Genomic DNA, 16,958 nt, shown 5'->3' on the forward strand with positions numbered 1-16,958 from the left:
TCCGAATCCACGGACTCCTTCTTTCTTGAATTCTTCAATCAGCTACAAGCACCCACGCTTGATATTCTTTAAATTTCAATGGTAGCAACCAAGTTGATCATCAAGATGTTGAAGTAATCTCAATCTTGAAAACCCTAAGTTTTGTGTAAAGGAAAGCTCCTCTAGATCTCACAAGAGATTTACACAAAACAGCAATGTATGAGTAACAATACAACTGGAGCGACTCTAAAAACGTGGCTATGGTTTTGCCTTATATACCTAGGGCAAAAACATAAAACCCTAAACGTTTAATGAGTTAGGGCTGAGTTGGAAAACTGCAGAAAAACGCAATCTGATCGATTTTCGATCGATCGAATCTATTCTTCGATTGATTGAGCCAGACCGGAATGCTCCAATGCATCTACAGTCTCTCGATTCCAACTTTACAATAATTAAACAACTTTGAGCACATTTTAACAAGACTAAACATATTATTTTGATCATGGTTTGCCAATATTACAAATTAGAGTTCTAAATACATAAATTCCTAAACCTTTAGAACCTAACAGTTACATATGGTATTCTAATAAAACCTTTAGTTCTTAGTTGAGTATTTGAGTAGATTAATAAGTACTATATTATCTATTCTATAATTGATACATAAATGTCTCAAATTTGATTGTATTGGTTCCTTTTCCGTTTCAGATTAAAAGCGATTTAGCGCTGTTGGAGATGCTTCCTATAGGCAGCCGAGAACATAACCATGTCCGGTGCGTCCTAACTAATGTGGCTGGGCTAGGTGGTGGTCCTGCAACAAATGGGCGGGCAAACAATGGGCATGAGACTGAATCAACAGCTACTGCAAGCCCAAGCACAAGCACAACACCTGTAAGTACACTGACCTGTGGTCGGCGTGCTATTGCAAGCCCAAGCACAAGTGCAGTTAGGGGCTGTGGTCGGCCTGCAACAGCAAGCCCAAGCACAAGTACAACTAGGGGCCGTGGTCAGCGTGCAACAACCCCTCGGGTTGTAACTAGTCCTGAGATACCTGCACCCATCCCACACGCATCTCCTCATCCCGAGACCCTTCCACCCATGGTAGATGCATCTCTTCAGCCCAAGGTCCCTTCACCCACCCCACTTTCGCAGCCCAATTTTGATCTCGGTATTGATCAAAATTTGACCCCTCCTATTCTCCCCAAGACACCCTTATACCCACCCACTAGCTCTAGTGCACCAATTCCTAGCCTCTACACAGAGCATCATTACCCACCTACCTCATCCTCATCTGACCCTCTAGGACCTTTGGTTGGGATTGACACTCTACAGCCACATACTGATGTACTGGACAAGCATCTCCCTCATCAGCCCTCATCCCCACAAGGTAGACCACAACGCATTAGAAGAGCACCCACTTGTGGGATAGGTGGACACAAAATAGGACACCAAGGCAAATTTATGGTATGGTAACATTAATTACAATGTAATGATATATATTTTATAGTCCATGTTATTCTTATCATTACACCAAATATTGATTGTATGCATCTAATGTCTTTGTAGCATGATGATGAGCCTAACGATGATGCCCTGTAGCCTCCTCCCCCGCCCAAACATTATACGAGGGTTAAAAAATGAAAAATTGGTGAACCTTGAAAAAGAGGTTTGTTAACTACCTTGTTTATGGCATGGTAATAGGATCTAATAGCCAACGTTTGAAAGGATTTGTTGCTGCTGTTGTTGTTATTCTTTTGGTAAAATTAGTTTTTGATTGAATCTATCAAATCCCATACCAAAAATAATGATAAACATGTTTGCAAATATAATTTTAGCAGGGTGATTATGTGGGGTCCTTTAGAAAAATGTCGAGCACTGCAGGGATTGGCATGGCAAAGAATGAAGAGGGTTTAGAGCTGGTGTTAGTAAATGGAGGTTCCCATGCCCGCAAAATGGTGGGGATTTGGCTTTTTGGGTCTGCTACATGGGTGTTCAGTCTGGTGCTACTTGGTGGTGTTAAGGAGCCATGAAGTACTGCTGGAATGCTTTAAATTCATTTGTTTGAGTAGCTGGTGTGAGACTGTGAATTGTTGCTAGTGAGTTTACTGTTTTAGGGATTTGTGGTTCCTAGCAAAATAAGTTATGCAATCATCTTTTTTTATTAGCAAGCACTTAAGTTATGTTATTGTGATTATGTCTGTTCTGACTTACTATGTATTGACTGTGATATGCAGGTGGTATATGATGCAAACAAATCCTGACAAGCTGGTCAAGAAGAAGAAAAAACTTGCAGAACTGGCTTGTTTACTACCAAAATAAATATACTAGAAATAGTTCTTAGAGGCCCTTCATGAAGGTACTTCAATGCAATTTGATAGGTCTCTAATAGTCCTGCAATAGATATGTTGGAACTGTCCCCTACATCTGTTTTGGACATTTCCAGCGTTAAAAGCAACCATCTGCATCAACTTGTATCTGAAGGGAATCTGGATGGTGTTAGGTCAGTCAATTTTGATACACACTCCTTTACTGTAGTCTCTATGCATGTACTTAAGAATCATTACCCCCCAATTTGATGATAAGCTTAAGAAGTAGACAAAAAAATGAAGAGAAGTGAAAAAAGAAAAGAAAAAGCAATGATCTGAAAATTATAATTTTTAGATGCAGATTTTCCCCCTTCTCACTAAGCAGATGGTGGGAATTAAAAAATTTGTACTTTTCTGGTGTTTTGGATGACTAAGGATTGACTTTTGGTGGATCAAGAGTGCCTCTTGAGTAGATTTATTGGTTGATTGATGTTTATTTAACAATTAAATCAATAAGTAGAAAACAACTTTGAGTTTGAGTTGCTTTTGCAATTTGTGATCGTTAATTTTATTGAATGATAGGTATTGCTTCGGGATCCGTCAGATGAAAATGTTATCCCTGTTGTTGAGGAGCTTCAAAGGCGATTGCCTCCTGCAAATGCCATTCCTCAAGGTCTAGGTGATGGTAAAGAGTACCCAGGGGGCCAAAATGACGTTGATGCAGGTGAAGAAGATGGTAAGCAATATTAATTTAATGGTTAAAAGTTGAATCAAAACGATCTTGATAAGTGAAGAGTCGAGACTGTTATTGCTGTTTTGGAAATGTGCATTATTTTTCATCTTGTGTATTTTCCCAATATTAGAATGAACCTTGTCGGTCCTCCTGTTATTTCTTGTTATATGAATGGTCTAACGGAAACGCTTTGGATTATTACACAATTTCTCAGTAAGCATGTAGTGATTGGTATATAATAAAACTGAACTCAGTTGTTGGCCAATGTGAAAATGATAACTCAGTTGTATTGATCATAACTTGTCACTTCATTAAGTTGTGAAAATATGTCACTATCATTGCTCCTGTTTTTGATTAGCCAATGACATACTAAATGCACGGACCCAAGTTCCTGGATGCTATAACTGTTTTTTTTAGCTGATCTAAATTACATAGAATTGGTGACATTGAAAAGTGGGTAGCATGTGTAAGTTATCAATTTCAGTAAAGGGTTATAGTTATTTGATTATATTAGAAGCAGAACAGTGTGTAACATGATAATTTGGACAACCATTGAAGAATCATCACTTATAGAAACAGAGAACTGAACTAAAGATTACTTTCTTTCTTCTGAAATTTATGTGTTTTTAAATCGTAATTGCTTTGTTGTTTAGGAAAGATAGAATAATGAATGGAAATAAAATCTGACTATTTGATTTTTGTTGTGTTTCAGGTTTGAAAATGTCTTCCAGTTCAGAAGAAGATATTAGTGAGAAGAATTGGAAGGACTATTGAGTATGAGCAGTATAGTGATTTGAAGAAAGGAAGAATTAAGGTTAAATATTCTAGTACAGTATATAGATGCCCATACTGCTATGGAAGAGGAAGCAAGATTACTACTATAAAGATCTTCTCCAACATGCTTCTAGTTTTGGTAGATCAACGAGTAGGGGCGTAAAAGAGAAAGCAAAGCACTTAGCTTTAGAGAGGTATATGAAAAGGTATCTCGATGGGCATGCTCATTCAGAACCTGCCAAAAAATCTGAATGTACCTCTATGCCTGATGGTGATAAGAAGTTTGCACGTTCTAGGAGGCCTCTTGATGTGCCGGTTCATTTAGAACATTCTAAAAAATCTGAATCTACCCCCACGCCTGATGGTGATCATCCAAGGAGGCATCATGATGTTCAGGGTCATTCAGGACCTCCAAAAAATCTCAACGTCACCTTTTAGCTGATGGAGATCAAGAGTTTGTGTATCCTTGGAAGGGCATTGTTGCAAACATTCAAACTGAATGGAAAGAAGGAAAAAAAGTTGCTGAGAGTGGCTCGAAACTCAGGGATGAGTTTTTAAGAAAGGGGTTTAATCCTCTGAAGGTTTTTCCCTTATGGGGTTATAGGGGTCACCCAGGTTTTGCCATAGTAGAGTTTAAGAATGATTGGGCTGGTTTCAACAATGCTATGTCATTTGAGAAGAGTTTTGAAGTTGAGCATTGTGGGAAAAGGGACTACTATGGACACGAAAATCCAGGAAATAAGCTGTATGGATGGGTGGCCCGAAGTGATGATTATAACTCAAGAGGTTTTATTGGTGACCATCTAAAAAAGAATGCTAATTTGAAAACCATTTCTGCCAAAGAAGCAGAAGATTGGCGGAAGGCATCAAAACTCGAACTTAACAAATACCCTCACGAGCAAGAGTTTGCATCTTGAAGAGATGAAGAACAAATGTCTTGAGACCAATGCATCTCTAAACAAATTGATGACGGCTAAGGATACAATGCTTAAGAAGTTCAATGAACGTATGCTCAAATTTCACATTTTTCCTGAAGTGAATTTACTTTGTTCTGTATGTTTTTCAACTACCATTCCTTACAGTAACTAACTTTTAAGTTTCAATTTATATTGTCAGAGATAAGAATGGTGCAGCAGAAATCACACAATCATTTTGCATAGATCTCCTTGGAGCATCAGAAGAGTACACAGCGTTTAGAAGAACAAATGAAAAGACTTGAGCAGCGTGAGAAGGAATTGCAGCAACGTGAGGCTCAGAATGAAACTGAGAGAAGGGAGCTTCATGATGAGAAAAAAAGGGTAATTTATATCTTTCCATATTAAGATTGTTAAGTCTTAATAGATTGATAAAATGATTTTACATTGCTAGCAGTGAAGTCAGATATTAGTAATTAGAATTAAAAAACTAGGAATTTTGGACCTTTGAAGGTTCCTTCTCTGTCCTTCTCCTGTGATATTTTATAATTTAAAGTTACGTATTAATGAACCATTTGCAATGTTGGTACTGGCTTGGTCTTAGTTAAAAGGCACCATAAGGTGGTAAAGGTTTTGACATCCTTCTTAAGGTTGATAACAATGACGCAAACAAAAGTTTCAATGGGCTCTGGTACCAATTTTTATTGAAATTTTAGATATTCATCACTAAATAAGTTCTTTTTCATGAGATCTAGAAGGGTTCTTGAATAAGGTTTGATATATAGGCAATTACACATAGGTTTTTCGAAGCAATCACACTTAGGTTCGAGAGAGCAATCACACCTAGATAGGAGAGAGCAATCACATCCTCAAAGCTTAATATAAGCTTATGAAATTTTATTAAAGTCAATCTCACTGTCAATGTAATTGACTACAATGAAGCCTTTGTATAGGCTATTGCTAAATCCTTTATTGGAAGGACTAGTACTCTAAATATCCTATTCCTGAAAATACTAGGTGGAAATTCTAAACATATTATGAAATGCACGAACATCAATTTTTGCCTTTTCAGGTTGAAAGGGCTACCTTAGAGCAAAAATATGCTGATGAAAAAGTGTTATAGTTAGCAGAGGAACAAAAGGTGTGTTTTCCATTCTTTCTCTTGAGCTGGATCTTAGAGAAAAATATTAAAAAGTGTATCAATTATAGAACTTGCATTATTTATTTGTGTTTGATTGGCAATTGCAGATAGAAAAGGAGAAGCTTCACAGCAAAATTATTGAACTGGAAAAGAAACTTGATGCTAGACAAGCACTAGAGCTGGAGATCGAGTGGATGAGAGGGGCTTTACACGTGTTGAAACATATGGGTGAAGATGGGGATATGGAGCTGAAAAAAAATATGGATGCAATTAAAGAAGATTTGAAGGAGAAGGAAGAAGAATTGGAACACATGGAAGCACTTCAGCAAGCTCTTGTCATCAAGGAGCGCAAAAGTAATGATGAACTGCAAGAGGCTCACAAAGAATTAATATCAGTAAGTGTTTGTCTTTCAACTCTAATGTATTCATTCTAATGGATTGGTTTGCTAGTGGGTAATCAGTAGCCATTTTAGGACAATATGCCATAGCAATACATTGTTATTTGAGGGTTTGAAACATCATACTGAGAATGGCATAAATTAACTTTCCCAGAGAGAGAGAGAGATAAGATATCGCTGTAGATAATGTTTAACCAATACATGAGGTGGGGACTATGGACTTGGCGTATGAAATTTAAAAAAAAAAATTCTGAATGCGAAACACAGATGAAATTGTAGGAAAAGATATAATATTTTAAAATTTTAACATGTCAGTTTTGACAAAAAAAAAAAAAAATTTCTTTCAATCATATTCTGATGCAGAGTGATTCCGTAGATCTTTTGTGACCCAATCTTCAATCTTAAGTTGATGAAACATGCTTAGGGAAAAAGCTTTCCTCTTATAAAAAAATTTCTAGAACAAGAAAATATAAAAATACAAAAGGTTTTTTAAAGGAATACCATAACCCTATTAATTTCATTTGAAGGGGACAGTCTTCTCCTTCTTCTTCTTAGGGCAGGAGGGCGATTAGTTTGTGGACAACCTTGCCTAGGCCTGATCATAGCAGCATCTACCTGTTGAGGAATCAATGGCTGAAGGGCCTAGACAGGAGAATGGGAGAGGGGGTAGTCTTATTCTTTCCTTCTAAGCCTTCTTTGATGCAACTTGAAATCCCAGCTATAAATTGGACGTTACAATTTCAATAGGGAAATATTGGGGAAACTAACGTGTGTCAAATATTTTAATTTATTTTATTTTCTTATGATGGCTTCTCCTGCCCTTTGCACCTATTTATAAGTAAACAACTTGTGTATGCGCAGCAAATGCTATTAGGTTCAATATGCTAAATAAGGTATGAAATGAGCTACACTTTATATGCACATCCTGCACGAAGACAAAAGAACCAGTAAATGATCTCTGTCAGTTATATATATATATATATATATATAAAATGATGAACAAGCAATCTTCCTTATAAGCATAGTTCATTGTTTGGCTGCACTATTATCTGTTCAATTTCGAATATATGGATAAGGGCAGTTATTTACTTAAGAACTTTGTTAGATATCTTGTCCTTAAATTATGCTTTTAATCCAATGTGAAAATGCTTGTGTTCTTTGGTTGGAAGTATAATTTCCTTGTTTCACAGGGAATGAGGGAAGTGTCAACCCGTGCTTTTATTGGCATCAAGAGAATGGGAGAGCTTGACAATAAGCCATTTCTCACTGCAATGAAGAGAAAAATTTCTAATGAAGAAGCAGCTCAGAAAGCAATAGAACTGTGTTCACAATGGGAGGATTATCTCAGGGATCCAAGCTGGCACCCCTTTAAGATAATCACAGATAAAGAAGGAAATAGTAAGGTATGCCTATACTGAAAATATGTGCCTTAAGGTATTCCAAATTCTAAGGTATCCGATATTTTTTGTATAATGGTATATTGGATATGGATTTACAGGAAGAAATCAATGAAGAAGATGAAAAAATGAAGAGTTTGAAGAATGATGGTGATGATGAAGTTTATGAGGCCGTCAAAGTAGCCTTGATGGAGATGAATGAATACAATCTGAGTAGTCGGTACATAATACAAGAACTATGGAATTTTAAAGAAGGAAGGAAGGCAACGTTGAAAGAAGGAGTCTTGCATGTACTACATATGTGAAAATCTCTTAAACGAAAGAGACGCTGAAGGTGCATATTTGAAAGTGGTTATGAATGAGGTTAGAGAGTTGGGACTCAACTAGCCACTGCCCATTGTTATCCTTAAGAGTAGTTACTTAATTTCGAGCTTTGCTTTGGATGGTGGTTAGGTGAAAGTATTTTGTATTGGCGTCCCCATAAGAGAGCCAAGTAATCCTAGACTTCATATGCCAAATTCCTGATATAACACCTGGTTATGATGTTGCATCAGTTCCTTCTCTAGTTGTATGAGTGATGGGGAAAAACGGGTGGACAACATCTGTTGAATACCCTCAAGTCATGCTAGTAGATGTCATTGAGGGAATGTTCAATATGAAGCATATAAGGGTATAAGGTTTTAAAAAAATTAATAATAATAAATGAGGCATATGCAGGTTACACTGTAATGTAGTGCATTTGTTGAATTCTGTTTACTTATGCTAGTAGTTAATAAATGTAAACACCAGTTAGAAATCAAGGAAATATTGGATTGCTTAGTTGCTTCTGTTAGCATTATTTTGAAGCCATTTTCATGATTTCTATAAATTTTTTGGATTCCCTTATTTGGAAGTTATCCATGCAAGAACATGGATACTGGTTGGCACAGATTGATCTTCTATTCAATAAATCTCGTTTTAGGTCATTATTTAGTCCTCAAATGTATAGATTAGGAATTTTAGGTATTTCATGCTATTTTAATTCTAATTTATTTTTCAGGATTTGTGGCCGAAGAGTCCTTTTATTAAGGAAACATGGATGTGGTGCTTCAAGAGTTTCAACGATTTTGTATGCTTGGGTCAATGGTAGGCTATTGTTAGTGTTTTATCTAATGCATATCCGTAATCAGATGGAGTATAAGAAACTTTAGAATTTTCCTTTTGGTGATTTATGTTTTCTGTGTATGAAAAGATAGAATGGACAGATGAGATCAGATGATGGTAGTTTTTATTGTTTTGCATTAGGTGTAATATATTAGGATCAAGCTTCACAACTTTTAGGATATGTTACATCACTACTTGATAACTTTTCATTTAGAATAATATCTTGATAACTTTTCATTTAGAAAAATATCTCGAAAGTTGTTTTTTTTTTTGTTCATAACAAGTCTCATATTCTTTTAGGTTATGTTAACTATTATATTAATGAGATAGTTATTGATATATCTGATTATTTTGATATTTTGCAAGCTTTTACGATATAAGGAGACAATTATAAGAGATAGTACTATTAACCAAGGATGCAAAGATTAATTTGTTTGAAGGTGGTACTGGTAAAATTATAAGCACTCAGCCATGGCACTTTAAAAAGCCATCAATTGCAATTTCAATGTATGTTATAGGCAAGTACAATTTCCTTCTAGGAGCAATTAGATAATTTTAAGTTTGGTTTCGCTTATTATAAAATTCTAAGATATTTTGCACTCCAGCTGTCAGTATCTCTGTCTCTGAATCATCCAATGAGATGCAGCTGAAGTCCCATGAGGATAATGCTACCAAGAACGAACCTATGCCCAATAGTACTACAGTTAGCATAAATTCACATGAAGGTGAACAACAGCCCTCTTCAGAAACTGCATGTTCTGAGGAAAGATTGTTGGATTCAATTCTTTTGCTTTGTTGTGGGGATTCGTTGCACTTGTACTCTACGAAATCTGTGATTCAGATCCTCTATCTGCCTTTTTTATTTTAACTTACAGTATTATAAAATTTCCATTTGCAAGCTAATTTGATATAATTTTATTAGGGAAACAATAAATCCATTTGTAAAGTGAAACATGCAAAATCTTTCTGTTGGACAGCAACTTTAAAGAAAGATGAAAAAGTTTGCGGACTGGTCTTGCTGTTTCAGACGGGTGTAATTGAAACCAGGTAAGTGCGGTTTTTTCTTTGCTTTTGTGCTTATCTCAGTAGAATAATCAACAAAATAATATTTACAGTTGTAGGACACCAACCATTCTTTTGATTTATCATGCAATTCCAATGGTTTTGATAGAAATTTCTCTCTTCCACTCTTGTGATGATAGCATGTTCAGCTAGCATCAGTAATGTTTGAAATAATTGGTACTGGTGATATAGTCAGAGAGTATCCTTTTTCATTTTCACTAATTTCTGCATCACCATACACTTCTTATTTGATGTTTAAGGAGAACAATCTGGCTCCCATTGGCTACTGCATTTTTGTTTTCCTTAATAAAAACTAGATATGAATTGCAGATATTGTTTCGGATCGAGATAATACGATCAGAGGTTGGAGCGACTATTGGGGAGTCTATGAAACAAAAGTTTGTGAAATGTCATGTCTTTTGCTGATGTGGTAAAGGGACACGAGAAGTACAATGTGGCTCGAAGTTGACCTACATTCTGCAGGATGAAATAGACATCAATAACAAGTAGCTAGGCAGGGTTTTCTTGTCAGATGACATTTCAATACCTTTTGTTGAATCACTCAGGTCCATTAAAGTGACCTTGTAATTGCAGTTCTACATTGATAACAATTATTAGGTGTTTACCTATATTGTTTTCCCTTTAACCTTATTACCTGGATGTACTACATAGATCCTTAACACCATGTATTTTTATCAATGCAGAATGATCTATTTGTAATACATACAAAGACGAATTTTCCTTCAGTATTGAATTTGTCAAAAAATAAAGTATAATTCCAACTCTACTGCCCTTGATGTGTTTTATTCACTCCTCTCTTTCTTTTATTTAATTACTTTAAAAAAGAAGAAAAATAAAGACTGGGTTTGTTTCCCATAACAGCTAGTTCAATTTATACCTAATCTTGTTCCTGATTAGCTATTATGGGCAGGGACGGAACTAGGATTCGAACCTAAGGGGGGCAAAGCTTAAAACAAATTTTTTTTTTTTTTTTTTTTATGACCCCCCCCCCCCGAGCTTGGAAATGCTTCATATGACCACACATGGGGAAGGTACAGCAGCATCTGGCCCTTGAGATGGGATTTCCAATTTTTGTCGCTGCATTTTCTTGTTATTGCACTCTGTTGCAGGGAGCATTGTATGGGTGCTTGCCTTGTGAACTTGGTTGTAATGCATGTCACACGCAATTGCCTGCTCCAGTGCATCATTGCAGGGCTAAGATTTGGAGGGCGGCTTTTGCCTCATGGCATCAAAACTACTAATTCATTCAAAATGGAAATTTTCATAAAGGCAACCTGGGGAGCTTGCATAGAAAGGGAGAAGTATAAGTTTGTGCAATTCTATTCTATTTTCTTAGAGCTGAGAGGCTCTTCTAATTGAGAATGTAAGGGAAACTAGATGTGGTCTTTACAATCCCACCACAATTTTGATTTGTAACATAGAACTCTTATTTACAAGAAATGTAAAATAGAAGAAAAAGAAAAGTAGTGGAATTCATTTATTTACCTCTCCAGCAAACATTCTTCTTAATCCCATTATGTTCCATAATTACATTCTGCCCTGCCCTCTTGTTTTTATATTCTGATAGGAAGAGGAAATTTGCTTCAATCTTGCCAAAATTTAATTATAATTTTTTACGCAGCCAAAAAAAAAAGACAATTATTTTTAAATTAAACAGGGCACCATGGTGCAAACCATGCACTACAACTCTTTTTTCTTAGATAGTCTCGAAGCATGGTGAAAAGAGAATCGTTGTCAGTTACACTATTTTTTTAATTGAAACCCCTAATTGTTGACCTTGTATATAGTTTTTATATGCCATTGCGGGAAAAATTGCAAACTAGCACCAATCTTCAAACAATTTCATTAGTTAGCAATGTTTCCAAACTATTTAAGAAATTAACATCTGGAGTTTTTTTAACTAAATTTTACTGTAGCAAATCGAGTTTCTTTCCATTTAAAATACGCATGAAGCTCGAGTTTCCAATTCCTGCACTGACTGCTCCTCTTTCTTGATGTACTTTTTTTTTTCTTTCTTTAAGACCCGAATCAAAAATTTAGAAAATACCTAAAACCCCAAAGGATCGGATTTCTGCAAATGTGGTTGTGAGAGAGTGAGAATCCGAAGTGGAGAAGTTCAGTCCAAGCCAATTTCCCTCGCCTTGAGCCTTCGCCGCCGCCTTTGCCGTTGGGTTCAGTCTAAACCACTGCTTCATCGCCTGGGTTCAATCCAAACCGTTGCTTCGTTTTTGCTTCTTTGGTTTGCTGGGTTTTGCATAGTTGATTCTCTGCTAGGTTGCTTCATTGTTGATCTTGTGTTGTCTTCTAAAGAAATCAAGTCTCTTAGGCTCGAGTTCTAAGAGAAAAATCGAATTTCTTAGACTCGAGATGTTAGTTTCCTAAATAGTTTGAAAATGTTGCTAACTAACAAAATTGTTTGGGGATTGGTGTTAGTTTGAAATTTTTTCCTGCCATTGCTCTTTTCATTAGTTGTGTTGTTAGAAAGCTTGTTCAGCGTGATATATGTCAATTATTCAAAAGGATCAAAGTTGTGATTTGGGCTACAAAAGCTGTATTTTATACATCCAATTACAATAGAAAAAATCACCCTAACTTGTTGCATACATCCAAATCATACAACAACGATGGTCTTGTTGGATTCAGTAAGAATGGTATCAGTGGTGTTGTGGGTAGCAAGAGACCCAATTATGAGTATATATATGATCTTTTCCCGATCAGAAAAAGAAAATTAAATATTCTGTGGCGCTGTGGCGTATGCAGTAAAACCCAAATTTGGGTCTGGGCTTCCTTCCTATATTGGTTGCCCACATGCCGTCCTTTGGGTCAACGCAGGCAAGCCTGCCTTAGAATGCTTGACTCAATGCCCCTTTGACATAAATTCAACCTTTTCACTAATATTTTTTAGAAAAAGAACTTGACTTAAGCCTTGATGTTTAATACCACCGGTCAGGTGGTTTAGTGATCAGTGGACTTACTCCCAAGGGGTTTGGGGGTGGAGGTCCCAAGTTTGAATTCTGCAATAAAAAAGAAAAACCCCAAAGCTATATAATTTTTATCTTCTTTTTTTAATTATTGTGATTATTTCAAATATTCAATAAATAGATATATTCACGAAGATTTTCTAATTTTTCCCATAGTGAAATAAGATTTCCAAAACCTAGTTCTTATGGGACTTTTATTTTATGATAAATAATCTTATATTCATCCCTCAAAATGTTGTAGTCTGATGGAGACTTTAAAGAAATCTAGCAAGAAGCCAAAAACCCTATGATCTCATCAGAGTACTGAAATAATCATTTTCTACACCACTGGAGACCAACTCTTGAAGCCTGTTTTGTGTTTATCAAAATTTCCCTTGTTTCTAGGGAGTGTATGTACTATATCAGGGGTGGCTTAAAGCCTAGGCAATTTAGGCCTAGGCCTAAGGCCCCCAATTTTTTTATTATTTAAAATTGCCATTTATTAAAATGCCTTATCTCATTATAAAAAATCTCACTACCAATGACCAAAAACTAAAAGTTTATCAAAAAAAATTATTGCCTCACGATAGGCGTTGTAGGGTGTTTAACACCTTTCCCACGTGTAACCAAACTTCTGATTCCAAGAATCAAAATTTATTATCATCTATTTAGATTAGGAAAAATTGAATATTTCTTAACCTAAGATTGGTAATGAAATTAAAATAGAGTTAGGTGACCAATCACATTTAGAAAAACTCAATGATTAATAGCAACTCTTGAACCATAATTAAAAATGACTCACTGTCATAGTTCACACTTAAATTGTGCATCATTCTCAAAAAGGAAAGAGAGGGGGGACGCATGTGCCTATTTCCATTCTGCCCTATCCACACATGTGAAGAGCATGCGTCTTTGTTCAAGGTGGTCATAGCCACAAGGCATCGACAGAACACTAGAAGTGTCCATTGACAACTTTAAACTCATCACCACATACAAGTCAAGGAAGTTATGTGTACTCCCTGAATCAATAAGAGATATCTCCCCTAATTACTTGATTTTGTCGTTGACCCTCATTGTTCCAGGTGAGGGAGAACCCACTAAGGCATAAAGGGTAATCTCAGCTTCCACATTGGTGTGTTCCCTTGTCATGTGCTCCCCATTTGTATCCACTGAAACTTCAGTTCCATCTTCATCTAATTCCAACAATTTCACTTGAGAAATTTGCTCATTGAACGAAGGGGTGCCCTCCTCCAAAAACACCTTAGCCCCCTTGCATTGTTGACCTATTTGATACTTCTAATCACAATTAAACCACAAATCACTCTTCGTTTTTCATCCATTTGAGCTAGGGTTAATCTTCTTAAGGGTAGTCTAACCTTTTGCTCACCCTTCATCTCCAATTTAGGGGGTAATCCAAGAATAGCAGGTAACCTAAATCATGTAAAAGTTTAGGCCCTTTCTTGCTGATGAGTATGTATTCTTCTTGAAAGGTTATATGGAGCAAACATCCTTACAACTAGCCTCACTTCCTCCCTAAGACCACTGAGAAAACAATTCAGCTTATGAGACTCTGAAAGCCCTTTGATTTTATTAGAAAAAGCTTCAAACTAACTCTTGTAAGCGATTACACTTGTTGTTTGTTTGAGTCAGGTTAAAGCCTCCATTCGGTCATCATAGGTAGTGGTGCCAAACCTAACCTGCAATGCTTGAATGAAAGCTTCCCAATTCTTGAATAGACCAGCTTCTTCTCCATCTTGAAACAACGCTAGAGCTTCTCCCTCCCTGTGAAAGGAAGCCATTATTAACTTCTCAAGGTTTGGAGTTTTGTAGAAATTGAAATATTGGTTGGCTTTATATACCCAAGTTACGGGTGATTATCCTCTAACGCTCTATTTGTTTCGGTGGAAAACCTTGTGTAAAGATAGTTTTCCATATTTTCTAGTATTTTTTAGCATCAGAAAAAATGAGTCAGAGGAAAACTATCTTTAGTCAACATAAAAAATATGGCTTATCTTTAGAGATTTTTTTCCACTAATCGTTTTTGAAAAACAACTCTATTTCACAGTAAGCTAAATAAGAGAAGTTAGAAAAGCGTTTTTCAACTCATTTAAGGTTGTTGCCAAACATGGGAAAATATGATAGTTTTATAGAAAATTCTTTTTGGAAAATGACTCATTTTCTAGAAAAAAAAAAATCATTATTGAAACTAATAGAACGTAAATTTGGGAAATTCTAGTTTGATGGATATAGGGAAGGTTAAAGCCAAAGCATTGGCTGTAGGGTGTTCATTGAATTGTGGTGTTTGAGGTAGTTGTTTCTCTGATTCTGAGCTAGTCATTCTGCAATATGGCATTGAGTTGTTTAACTTCTTCAAAATGGCGATTGCGTTGATCTTTAATCTAATGAATCTCATGGTGGATTTCTTGGAGGTCATGGGCATGGTAATTTAATTTTTCTTGAGAGTGGCAATGATGTCGTTTAACAGAGTGGTGGATTTGGTCTCAGTCATGGTTGCAAGATAGAACTGCTGGGAATATTTGTAGACTAGTTGTGTAAGGGTCAACAATGTAGTAAGTTAACCAACGTTTGGAAAGATTAAGGAAAATAGCATCTCAAGTTTTAGAAACTCGAGATGTTGTTTAAATCTCAACTGTTCAAAACTCATGTTACATATGCTGTGCAGTTGAAGAGTTGGACTAAATGCCACATAGATCTCGAGTCTTTAAGACTCGATTTCTACAAAATAAAAATCGAGTCTTTTCTTAGGCAAAAACACTTTATGCTCATAGATATCGAGTATTAGAAACTCGATATTTTTTTAAAATTTGTATAGAACTCGAGTCTTATAGACTCGAGTTCTACTGGGGAAAATTTTATAAACACACACACAATCCATAAAATTTTATAAACACAGAATCAGCCCTCACTCACCACATTGCCTCTCTCACTGCTCTTCCTTCTCAACAAATTCATATCTCAGGTAAGGGTTTTTTGATTTGATTGTAATCGTAGTTGGGTATTAGTTGTTGTTGGGTGTGGGTTAAAGAGTTTGCCTATTTATTTTGTAGATAGTTAACATTTCTTAGTTAAGATACCAATATTGTGAATTATAGAACTTTGTTTTGTTAGTGTTAATTTTTTGAGTATTTATTTGCATGGTTTTTGTTATCAAAATTTTATTCATCATTTTTAGGCTCTTATTTTTATCATGATCTTACAATTTCTTGACTTTATTCATCATTGTTTTGGGTACGAAATGGGTAGTGAATGAATTGTAATGAATGGGTATGTAATAATTCCCTTTGAATGGGTATGTAATGAAATGACTGACTTATGGATATAAAATGAATTGTAATGAAACGGGTATGTAATTCATGCCCTTTGAATGTGTAATGAAATGATTTTTTTTTTTTGGTATGAAATGGATATGTAAATGTTATGGGTATGTAATTAGATAAAATGTTGTATACTTTTACATTTTGGCTTCTTTTTTTTTCCTTTTTTTTTTTTTTTGTATTGGGTTTGAAATGGGTAGTCTTAGCATGACAGAAAAAGGATTCGGGTATGACATGTGTAATGAATGTGTAATGAAATCCATACCCTTTGAATGAATTGAAATTTGTACTTTGTGTAGTTTGACTAGATAAAATGTTTTTTTTAAACTAACATAGTAACTTGACTCTAACAGGTTCTCACAATGCCTGAAATTGATATAATCCTATTCCACGGTGGTCCGCTTAAGAATGCCAATGCGAACAAGGGATTGCCATTTGAAGGGCCGAGTATAAAGTTGTATTATACCAAAATTGATCTTAGGTTGAAGACCCTTGATGAATTGAAGATGATAGTTATAGAAGAATTGTGTGCGAATCCTACTATACACAACATAGAAATTACTTATCGTATGCCATATGAAGTCTTGAAAAACCGGATTAATTACAAGTATATGACGATAGAAACAGACAAACATGTAAAGATGATGTTTGACAAGTTGGAGAGAATACCTGAAGTAAATGGTATTGAGTTGTACATACAGTTGGAGCTGCGTGCAAAAGTTGGTATCGAGGAAATCCAACAAACAACCATAAGTTTACATGTTACAGTTCTGGATGCTCAATATGAGTATTCTACAC

At 35.7% G+C, this 16,958-nt stretch overlaps 1 long non-coding RNA gene and 1 pseudogene across 3 annotated transcripts; both read left to right on the top strand.

Moving 5' to 3' along the window:
- The first annotated feature begins 1,510 nt into the window (after window positions 1-1,510).
- Window positions 1,511-3,980, top strand: LOC136061190 (uncharacterized). Of its 3 annotated transcripts, none has more exons than XR_010632465.1 (5): window positions 1,511-1,642; window positions 1,812-2,072; window positions 2,211-2,476; window positions 2,865-3,018; window positions 3,728-3,980. It is a non-coding gene; the product is annotated as an uncharacterized LOC136061190 (long non-coding RNA). The 3 variants fall into 3 exon arrangements; XR_010632464.1 differs by having other exon boundaries at window positions 1,815-2,072; XR_010632463.1 differs by lacking the exon at window positions 1,511-1,642 and having other exon boundaries at window positions 1,679-2,072.
- Window positions 3,981-3,987: 7 nt separating this feature from the next.
- Window positions 3,988-10,590, top strand: LOC112027597 (factor of DNA methylation 4-like; annotated as a pseudogene).
- The last annotated feature ends 6,368 nt before the right edge of the window (window positions 10,591-16,958 follow it).

The sequence above is a fragment of the Quercus suber genome, unplaced genomic scaffold (assembly GCF_002906115.3).
Source record: "Quercus suber isolate HL8 unplaced genomic scaffold, Cork oak 2.0 scaffold_290, whole genome shotgun sequence".
Classification (NCBI taxonomy): Eukaryota; Viridiplantae; Streptophyta; class Magnoliopsida; order Fagales; family Fagaceae; genus Quercus; species Quercus suber.